The following is an 11,038-nucleotide window of genomic DNA, read 5'->3' as shown; positions in this document are numbered from 1 at the left end:
CCCCCGCGGCCGCCGCGCCGCGCCGGGCCGAGCCGCTCCGGGCCGGGCCGGGCCGGGCCCCACCGGCGGCGCGTCCTGCGGGCGCGGCGGCGCCGTTCAGCACCGCGGAGAGCGCCGGGGCCCGGTACCGCCCGGTACCGCCCGGTACCGCCGCGCTGGACACGGCTCGGCTGGTGCTCAGCACCGCCCGGTGGCGCCCGGCACGGCTCGGCTCGGTTCAGTACGGTACGGTACGGCACGGCTGGGCTCGACCGGGAGGCGGGGGCGGGCGCGGCCCCACCGAGCCCCGGCTCCGCCCGCTGCAGCGCCGGGCAGCCCCGCTCCGGTCCCTCCCCCGGTCCCGGGGGCGGCGGGACGGGGGGCGGCTCGGTGTTCCCTCTTCCCCCCTCCCCGCTCAGCCCGGCCCCGCCGCCTGCCTCAGTTTCCCCGTCCCGCCCCTCCCGCCCCCGCCGGGGTCCCGGCCCGCCCCCGTCCCAGCCCTCCACCGCGGGGGGGAGGGGGGGATTGTCGCTCCCCGCCGGGCCCCCACCGGGGGAAGGAGATGGGCTCACCCCGAGACGAATTCTCCCCCCCCCCGTGCACAACAGTGGAGACATTTTACTGCCGGGGGTTTCACGCAGCCACTTGCCGGTCGCCGGGCTCTAAATTCCCAGGTAATGAGGATTAGATGAGCTTCTGGAATTAGCTGTGCCTCCAGGTTAATTAAGCCGGCGGCACTCTGATTTATGGTAACTAGTTGAAGGAACCAGAAACCGTTTCCCCAGCTCAGCGCCCAGCTGCCAAACCGTGCATCACTGGATGGGGGAACCCTCCTCTGGCCACCACAGCCTCTGCCGACCCCTCGGCTGCACCCCACCGGCCATGAGGCCTCCTGCCCCTGCGAGGGTCCCCCTGCGATGGTCCAGGTGAGGTGGCCGCAGGGTGCCAATGGACAGGGACTACAGGTCCTAGCCTGCACGGACAGGTCTGGCTGGGAGCACCCGGCCACGCTGCAGGCAGGAGACGGCACAGTCTGGGCCATGTGTCTGGGCGGCATCGCTCACTCGACATCTGTCTGGCCCGGGTATTTAATTGCTGCCGCCTGCCAAGGAGCGCGGTGTGGCCTGAGGGCTCCCGGGAGCAGCCGTGGGGTCCTCTCGCTTACACTGAGCCTGGTCCCTACGGTTTGGTTTGTGGACTGGCGGTTTCTCTCTGCTCCGCGCTGGCGGTGTCAGCAGAGCTGTGCTGGATGAAGTGGGGAGTGAACTGGGTGTGACAGACTCGGCGTTGGCAGCCCCTCATGCCTTCCCCTTCCCGTCCTCCAGCAGCAGTGCTGGGCACCCTGCGGCTGCGCACGGACTGTGGTCATGCTTGCGGATCGCAGTGAGATACGTCCCAGCTGAGGAGTCCCCTCGTGTACAGAGGATCCTACAGAGCTCCCAATGTCGCCCCATGAACCAAAGCCCCTTCCCAGAGAAGCCACAGGCACCCATCGTCCAAGGGAGACACAAAAAGCCTCTGCCAGAGCCCGGAGACCACCCTGTCCTGCCAATCCCCAGCCCTGTGCCATTCCACCACTCTTTCCTCAGCCTGAGACAATGATAATTCCCAGCGTGGTGTCTGCCTCGCGGTGCCGGGGCCGTGCCCGTGTCGCACCCCGTTGCAGTGCCGGAGCGCTCGGCTGCAGCCGACGGCTTCCCAGGGAAGCGCCTGCGGTGCTTCCCTTCCATCTCCTGCCTGGCAGCAGATTAAAATTTCATCACTTCAGCCGCGGAGAAGGTGCAGGGGAGGAGCGGGAGCCCCGGGCTGGCGGGGAGGGGGGGCTCAGCCCCTCGCCGGAGCAGCCTGCGCTCAGCTGGGTGCCCACTCCAAATCTGGCCACACGTTGCTGGGGTGGGTGAGCTCAGCTGATGGAGCCGGGATTTGGGCACAGCCGTGCAGCGGTGGCCACAGGCCAGGCTCCCGCTTCCCCTGGGCCTTCCCTGGCCGGAGCACGAGGCAGGGCAGGAGATTCCATTGCGTGCCAGGCTCCTGCTGGTGTTTTCTCCGTGGGCACCCGGAGCGGGACCATGAGCTCCCGGCTCCGAGGCAGGCGCAGCCGAACCCGCTCCAGCTGCCGGTTGAAGCGCAACGCCGAGATTGCAGCAGGATGTGCCTCCCCACTGCCGGCTGCGGCGTTTCCCTGCCTCCGTACGGGGACCCCCACATCCCCCGTCAGCCGTGAGACAGCGGGATTGTCACACAAACCCAGTGACTCCCTGCAGCCGGGCCCAGCCCGTGCCTGTGCTGGATCCTGTCCTGTCCCAACAGCGAGCTGAGGCCGGACCCCGGCACGCAGGACGGCCGCTCTTTTGCCCCAGTTGCTCCTGACAGATGCGAGAGGACTGGTCCCTCTCTCCCCGCTACTTCCCAGGCTCCCACAAGAGGGTTTTTGATGTGTTCTGGTATTTTTCCAGAGGCTGAACACAGTTAACACCATAATTCCCTGGTTTTTCCTTTCCACCTTTCCAAATAAAGGGGAAACATTTGCTCTTTTCCATCCCTGTGACGTCTGCCCTCCTTGGCAGGTTCCCTGGGTCATCACACCACACTGAGGTCCCCTCCAGGGGTGCAGGTCCCAGCTGCCCCCGGGTGCACGGGGTGGCCTGTGCTGTGCTTGTCCCTCCCCTGTCCCCTCTCCTTTCCCACCACTGGACAACACTTTTTGGGGTGTTCTGCCCCCCCGTCCCCTCTGTGCTCGCATTGCCTCCCTGTGCAGTGCGGAGCCTCGCTGTGCCTCTACCGGCACATCACTATTCAAGTCACGCGACATCCATTGCGTGTCCTGATGTGCCAATTAAGTCACAGCTCTAATTACGCACTTAAGCTCACCAGTCGTTCCTCTTCCCTCTCCCGTCACCAGATGGACACCTGGAAGGCCACCAGCCGTCCCCCTCCTTGTGCCCCAGCTCCTGTCCTGTCCCACCTCACCCTAAATATGTTGGGCTGTGTTCTGGCAGGAGCTGAGCACTGAGACCACATCCTTGTGACACGGAAAACTGTCCCTAAATTAGCGCTGTGGGATAGGGCCATTGCGAGGGGCCCTTTCTGGCCTGGGCTGCCTCCCGCGCAGCCCATGAGGGGAATGGATGTGGTGTGCGGGGATGCTCCAGTTGTCCTCCAAGAGAGACAGCCCCAGCCCTGGGGTCCCCAGGGGATGATGGTGGGACAGATGGATGTCGGCAGATCCGGGAGACCCTGTGCTGCTGCTCCCCGGGAGACCCTGGCCCAGCCCCAGCCCCCGGAGCTGCAGTCATGCCCCAGGAGCAGCTTGGTCACCCCCAACCGTCGCCTGCACCCCCCTGCAGCACCCTGAGCCCTGGGGGTGAAGGTGCCCTGCACCCCATCACAGACCTCACCCGGCTGCGCGTCACCTGTGTGGCTGCTCACTGGGAACCACTCCGGGGCCTCTGACCCCCCCCGGGTCCCCAGGGGCTCCTGCCCGGCTGCAGACACCCATGGGGGGATGCTGCATGTTGGGGCGATGCTGTGCTCCGGGAGGGAGACTCTGCATGTCAGAGGGGACGCTGCAGGGGTCACGTGCCGGGGGGAGCAGGGCTGTGGGGAGGACTGGGGGCCGGGGAAGAGCTGCAGAGGGTGTTGGGTGTATGGGGTCCTGCGGGGGGGGGGGGGGGGGCTGCCAGGGTGTGGTGCTGGGCAGGGGGAGCTGTGCGGGATGCTGTGGGGTGCAGGGGGTGACGTGGGGTGCTGGCTGCCGGGGTGGTGGGGTGCTGGGGGGTGCTGTGAGTGCCGTCTGGGTGCTGGGGGTGCTGTCAGGGGGCAAGGGGGGTGCAGGGGATGCTGGGTGCCAGGCTGTATGGGTGCAGTGGGTGCTGTGGGGTGCAGGGTGGGTGCTGTCGGGGCGCAGGGGGTGCAGTGGATGCTGTTGAGGTGCAGGGGGTGCAGGGGGTGCTGGGTGATAGACTGTCTGGGTGCTGTGGGGTGCAGTGGGTGCTGTTGGGGTGCATTGGGTGCTGTGGGGTGCAGGGTGGGTGCTGTCGGGGTGCAATGGATGCTGTTGGGGTGCAGGGGGATGCAGGGGGAGCTGGGTGCCAGGCTGTATGGGTGCAGGGGGTGCTGTGGATGCTGTCGGGGTGCAGGGGGATGCAGGGGGAGCTGGGTGCCAGGCTGTATGGGTGCAGGGGGTGCTGTGGATGCTGTCGGGGTGCAGGGGGATGCAGGGGGAGCTGGGTGCCAGGCTGTATGGGTGCAGGGGGTGCTGTGGATGGGGTGCAGGGTGCGTGCTGTCAGGGGGGTGCAGGGGGAGCTGAGTGCCAGGCTGTCGGGGTGCAGTGGGTGCTGTCGGGGTGCGGGGAGGTGCAGGGGGAGCTGGGTGCCAGGCTGGCAGTGTCGCCGTGCCGGGGTGCCGCCCGCAGACCGGCGGTGCCGAATGCCGCTGCTGCCACCTGCCGACACCCCGCGGCACGTCCGGCCCGGGGGGGGCCGCAGCCGGGACCCCCTCCCCCCAGTGTCTCCGGACCCCCCGGGAGGGGGACCCCCATCCCGGCCCCACGGCGAGGCGCGTCCCGCGGGGTGCTGCCGCAGGGGGATGGGGGTCCGGCGGGGGGCGCAGCGGGGGGAGCGTGGTCCCCCCTGGCTCAGACACCCCCCCGCACCTCCTCCATCCCCCCCCCGGCTCGGTGCCCCCTGGTCTGTGCCCCCCCCTCAGGTGCCCCCGGGTCCGCTGCCCCCCACTCCCCTCCCCCGGTCCCTGTGGCTCCTCGGCCACCCCATGAGATGGGGTAAAATGCCACGAGAGGGAGCCCGGGGCTCACTTGTGGCGGTGGTACTTGTGGCACTGGTGGCACTGGTGGCACCGGTGGCACTGGTGACAGTGGTGATGGTGTTTAACTCCTCCGGTCCTTGAGGAGGGCGGGGGGATAAGGGTCAAGGCTGGCTCCGGACCCCTCTCGGCGCCCTCCCCCTCGCCCCAGTGCCGGACCCCCCACTCTCACTCGTGCCCACAGCAGGGCCGTGACCTCCCCGGACCACAGTGTCACCTCCACAGCCCTCAAGCCCCACGGTGGGACACAGCAGGGACAAGCTGCAGCCCCCCCCAGAAAGCCCTGGGCACATCCTGGCTACCCCACAGAGCTCAGCCATCCCCACCAGCAGCCCCAAATCCCTGGGCAGGATGAGCTGGGACAAACCCCGGCCATGGGCTGTCCCCACCACGGCTCGGGGAACCCTGCGACCCTCTGGGCACGGTGGCAAACTGCCTGCGTGGCAGGGAAAGCCTTAGAGGTTTTGCACTTCTGCAGCTCGTGGCAGAGAAAACCGGGCAGCGAGACGGCCACCGAGCACATCTCCCCTCCAACACCCCGGCAGCCGCCTCCGCCCCACCGCTGGGCACCCACTTCTGCCCAAACTGCCCCCAAACACACCCCAGCTCCATGTCACGGCACTGCTGAACACACACGTGCAGGTGCCAACACACCTGTGCCCCGTGGGGACAGGGACTCGTGTCCCCGGGAGCCCCGACCTTGGCTGCCTGGGCAAGGTGAGCTGTACGTGCTTCAGGGCAGCGGCGTGGGCACCGCAGGGACATGGGGACGAGGGGACGTGGGATGGAGCCACTCCGTTATGAAACCTCCCTGCATCCCCACGGCGCTAAGTCAAGATTTAGCGAGCGATCGGCTCCTGATCCAGATGAGATCGGGCATCACAAAGGGCTTTGTATTCCAGGAAGCCTATTAGAGATTTAAATTATACAAATGGGCTTTTTACCAAAGATCCTCATTATCTGGGCATTTGCTTTTAATCCTCAGCTATTCCTGCAGCCCCTGCCCCGCGCCCCCCGCCACGGCTCTGCTTACCTTCACCGTGTCCTCTGCGGGGCTGTGGAAGGCGTGGGGACGGGGACAAAGCTGTGGGGTCAGTGTGGGCCCACAGGGAGGGGGTCTGCAGGACATCGGGGAGACCCTGCTTGGGTTTGCTGGGACAGGCAGGGGCTGAGCCCCTCTTGCTTTGCCCTCTCCCCTCCCAGCTCATCCCAGTACCCCAGCAGGCTGCGGGGACGGTGCCTGTTTGTCTGCCGGGCACTAACTCTCCTTAGGGCACAGTCTTGGGGCACCCACAGCTGCCCCGGCCATGCCTGGGCCCCTCCTGTGCACCCCTGCCTGCACGTGAAGATGTTCCCACGGGCACGTGGGGCCGGTGAGGCTGATGTTGGAGCCCAAATCACCAAAGCCCCTGAATGTCCCACCAGAGTGTGCCGAGCCCTGGCACCCTGGGTGCCACCGAGCCCCACCAGCGTGGGGATGGCAGCCGGCACCACGCCAAAGCTGACACCGACAGATGCTGCCCTATATGCATGTGTGTGTGTGTGTAGCTGTGCACCTCAGGGACATGGCTGCCGTGTGTGCAGGGGCACAGGGACACGCTCGGTGTGGTGTGTGTGTCCCCGGGCAGGGCACAGGGTCTCCCCTGCAGCCCCATCCCACCCAGCCCCGCTGCAGCGAAGCCTCGAGGGCTTCACGGCTGCTATGACAACGCAGGAAATTCCCGCAGAAATCCCTGCGAGAAGGAGGAGAAGGAGAAGAAGGAGGAGGAGAAGGAGAAGAAGGAGGAGAAGAAGGAGGAGGAGGAGGAAGAGGAGGGGGAATCTCCCAGCCAGGGCATCGCCAACACCCCACGTCTCTCCCAGCCGGCGGTGGGGAAGGCGTCACAGCGGCACCCGCAGCCATTTCAGCATCCTCCTGGCAGCATCTCTGCCACTGGCTCCGCTCGGCCACAAGGTTGGGGCCAGCAGGAGCCAGCCCCGAGCCAGTCCTGCTCCCTGTTCTGGGCCCCTGGCATCCCCAGGGGACGGTCCTACCTCCCATGGCAGAGCTGAACCCCCCAAACTGGCCGGTGGGAGCATGAGCCGTGGCTGCAAGGAGGGAAGGGTGATGGAGGGGGCCGCATGCCAAAAAACCCACAAGGCTGCGGGGTTGGGGGCAATGAGGAGCCAGAGGGGATGGGCTGAGGGTCGTTTGCTCCCAGCCCTGGGGACCCTGTAAATCAATTAGTGTTTGATGGCAAAGTACAGCCCTGCCCGTGCCCCCCGTGCCCCATATTATCCTCTCTCCCCCTCCTGCAATCCCTTCCAGCGCGGGGGATTAGGTGGGTTTAGGGCCGGGTTTGAGTCGGAAATGGGATGCTTTCAAATCAGCCTGCGTCAGTTGTGCCCTCTGCCACTCATGCAGAGAGGGATTAAAATAGATATGAAGATTATCGGAGGGGAAATGGCACCCCCCACCTTGGGGGGGCCCAACTCTTCCCCCAGCCTCAGCACCGCTGCCTGTGGGGCTATCGCCCAGCACGGGGGCTGCCCGGCTCTGCCCCCCAGGATGCCTTCAGCCCCGAGGGCACAAATCTCTCCCCATTCTGCTCACGCCAGGGCCCCAGTTCCTGTCCCCATCTCATACCCCTTCTCCAAACATCTTTCTTACATGGGATGGGGGGAGACACCACCGCTGCAGCAGCTCTCATCACCCATTCCCTTGTTTCCAGCCCAATCCCATTCCCAAAACCCCCCTCGGGCTCAACGCTGGTCCTGCGCGAGACCCCTGCCCGCACCTCACAGGGGGTTCCCAGCCCTGCGGAGCCACCATCCGCTCAGCCGGGCTGGGACATGGACGTGGCTGCTGCTACGTGGAGGGTGAGAAGGAGTTGATGGGGGGACAGCAGCACCCAGGAGGAGGCTCAGCACCGAAAGGTGCGGGCGAAGGGCAGGAAGGCGCCTCTGCGGGTCTCGTGTCCTCCAGCATCCTCCAGCAACAGACAGGGCAACGGTACCGCCACGAGGCTGTTAAAAAGGGGGAAAAAACACAATGAGAGAGCAATATTGTCTTTATTATTAATAATTACTCATTCCTGCGGCACAGCGAGGTCCCTGTGGTCCTCATGGGCCACCACCACAGGCTGGGCTGGGTCCCCTCGCCGGCCCCGCAGTGGTTTGGGGAAGCGCTGCCGATCGGCGTTTCAAAACATGCCCGTGAGATTTCGGCCGCTTTATCAGGGCTGGTCCCCATCTCCTGCCCCGCTCAGGTTGGCGTTGTAGGCCTGGAGGTGCCAGGTCTCCCTCGACAGGCACCTGCAGCCTCTCAGCCTCCCTGATCTCAGCGCCCAGCAGATTTTGGGGTGAATTAGCCCCATTCTGGGTCTCCCAAGCGGTCCTCCCCCTCAGCTCCCTATTCTGCAGCAGCCACCCCAGTCCCTTCCCCGTTCCCCCCAGACCAGTGATGGGGCTGTGGGTTTAATCACTTTATGCACGTTTATTTGTGTAATTCGGAGGAGAGTGGCTCTTCCTCCCATCTGCCCCTGCCATCTGCTCCCCGCGGCATTGCTGAACAATCCCAGGCTTTGCAAATGGATGGAGCTGGTGCAGGAAGGCAGGAAAACCTGCCGGGAATGGCACCTCCTTATAGTGAGCATCTGTCTTCACCGGAGCCTTTTCCCAGTGCTGGGAGCAGCTGCCGAAAGCTGCTTTGCTCCAGCCCCTGGAACGACTGAGGATGCTGTGATGCCACACCGCATCGGTCCCTGGCTGTGTGCTGGGGACACTCAACTCAAAATGTCCCCTTCTAGCCCCAAAACACCTGGCTTGGCACCTTCTTGGGTTAGCGCGGAGGTGATGGCTGACCTTGCACCCAGGAGCTGGGGATGCCCGAGGCGCGGGGGGGGGGATCCTCGCAGCCACTGGCTCTCCCTGTCCCCGCGGGGACAACCCTGACCCATGCCCTGGGGCAGCGGCTCTTTCAGAGGGGACAGGATGGTGACAGGCAGGTGTGATGGCAGGGGTGGCACATGTGGTGGGGAGAGCGGTCCCCAAAATAGGTGCATGCACAGGGATACGTGTGTGTGTGTGTGTTTATACAGCCTTGTGCTTCCCCATCCCACCCGCCTCACGGCAGCCCGGGGCAGGGTGCCACCCCACAGAAGGGACAAGTGACATTTGTAACAGAGCTCTTGAAGACCCAACCGGGGGCACATCGTGTCCGCCCAGGTCTGCAGGCCGCCCGACACCCCAGCTCCCTCGTCTGGTGTGCCAACACAGCACCCCCAGTGCCCCCAGTGCCCCAGTGCTCCCAGTGCCCCCAGTTCTCCCGGTGCCCCAAGACCTCCCAGTGCTCCCAGTGCCACCCCAGCCCTTGCCAGTGCAATACTGGCCGCCCCCCCCTACCCCGGAGCCCCGCTGTGGGGTGACCAGGGGCTGCACCCCGCAGCCCCACGGCAGAGAGCTGCGTGGGGCAGTGTCCCGGGTGGGGGGTGGCGGTGCGTGGGCGGAGATTCCCCGGGGGTGGGGGCCGCTGCCGGTGCCTCCGGTGCCCCACCCGGAGCCGGTGCCCCCCGGTGCCGGTGCCCCCCCGCAGCCCGGCGCTGCGGCGGGCACTACCGGCGGGCGCTCCCGGGCTGCGTTAGCGCACGGCGGCGGCGGCGGCGGCAGCTCCGTCCCCGGGCAGGTAGGAGGCGGTGGGGATGGGGGGACCCCGGGGCGGGGGGGGCGGGAATCAGGGGGCACTGGGAGACCGGGAGGGACCGGGGCACCGACACGGACGCAGCCCCCGGGCACGTCCCTCCCCGCCGGCGGCTGCAGAGCCCCCCCCCGGCCCCGCCGCATCTTGTCGGGGGTGCTCTGTGCCCCCCTTCACGCCCCGCCACATCACTCCGGGGGTGTCCTGTAATCCCCCCCGCTGCCCCCCACTCCCATCCCAGGGGGGAACCTTTCCTTGGGTGTATCCCCGGCAATCCCTCTCTCTCCGGGGGTGCCCGGTTTTGGGGGAATCCCCTGTACCCCCCCCGCCCCGGGAACGTCTTCCTTGGGGGTGCCCAACCACCCTTGCAGAGGTGCCCACTTTGGGGGGGGATGTCTTTGCAAACCCTTCTCGGGGAGCTGAGCTCCCCACGGGCTTCCCTCCCAGCAGCGGGAGCTGCCCCAGACAGTGGGGAGGGGGCACAGCCCCCCCCCAGGGAGTGGGGCTGGGGGTCGTGCCAGCCCCGGGGGGGACCCTGGCTGGGACCCTTGAGTGGGGTGGGGACGCACAGATCGTCCCCCTGGGCTGCTGGAGTGGGGATGGAGAGGTGGTGGGGGGTGATGGAGGGACACTGTGAGGTCCCAGTTCCCCTTGACTGGGGGTTCCAGCCCTACTGGGCTGCTCCTCCTGGGGAGTCCTGTCCGCCCTGCAAACCCGAAGGAAAGGGGGTTTGGGGGTGCTGGACCCCCTCTCTACTTTGGGTGAGGCAGTGGGCGCTCCAGGCACTGAAGCCCCCCATGCACCCATGAAGCCCCCTGAGCCCATCCTCTCCCCACACAGGGGTCACAACGCAGCCTGGGGTGGGGGCAGTGGGTCAAGGTCCCCCCAGAACCCCCAGCGTGGGCACCGGGGGTGTGTGGCCAGATGCTGGGCACCCACCCTGACCTCCTCCCGGCCTCTCTGCGCTCCTGGGGGGTGACCCCAGTGGGATGGGGAGCACTGGGTTCCCAGGGGTGTGGGCACCCCGCAGCAAGGAGGGGACCCCTGCAGCCCCCGGCCCTCCCTGGGGCTCCAGTGCCAGCAGGAGGCATCAAATATTAACGGAGGCAGTGGAGGAGCTGAAAATAACCCTCCCTCCCTCCGAGGGAGCTGACCCAGATCTGCCCAGCCCCAAAGCTGGGCTGGACCCAGAGCCCCAACCAGCACACTGCCGGGGTCCCTTCCCCTCCTCCAGGCTGCTCTGCCCTCCAGATGCCAGCTATATATCGCCTATATATTATGCAAATGAGCTATAAGGGCTTATTACGCAAACGCCAGGGGGCTGGCGCTACCCGGCGCTGGGTGGTCACTGGGGCTGGCCCTGACGGCTCAGAGAGGACAGTGGGGATGGAGGGGGCCGCATCGGTGTCCGTGTCCGCCCGGGTGTCCGGGGGCTGCCAGGGAGCGCTGCCCCGTCCCTCTCCCCTCCTGTAGCACAGAGGGACACCCCCACCCCGAGCCGGGCCAGGCACCTGCCCCACTGCAGCGCTCGTCCCCCGGGACGTCCGGAGCGTCCCAGCGGC

This window comes from Vanellus vanellus, assembly GCF_965231255.1.
Source record: "Vanellus vanellus genome assembly, chromosome: 22".
NCBI classification, from domain to species: domain Eukaryota; kingdom Metazoa; phylum Chordata; class Aves; order Charadriiformes; family Charadriidae; genus Vanellus; species Vanellus vanellus.
Note: the sequence above shows the minus strand (reverse complement) of the source record.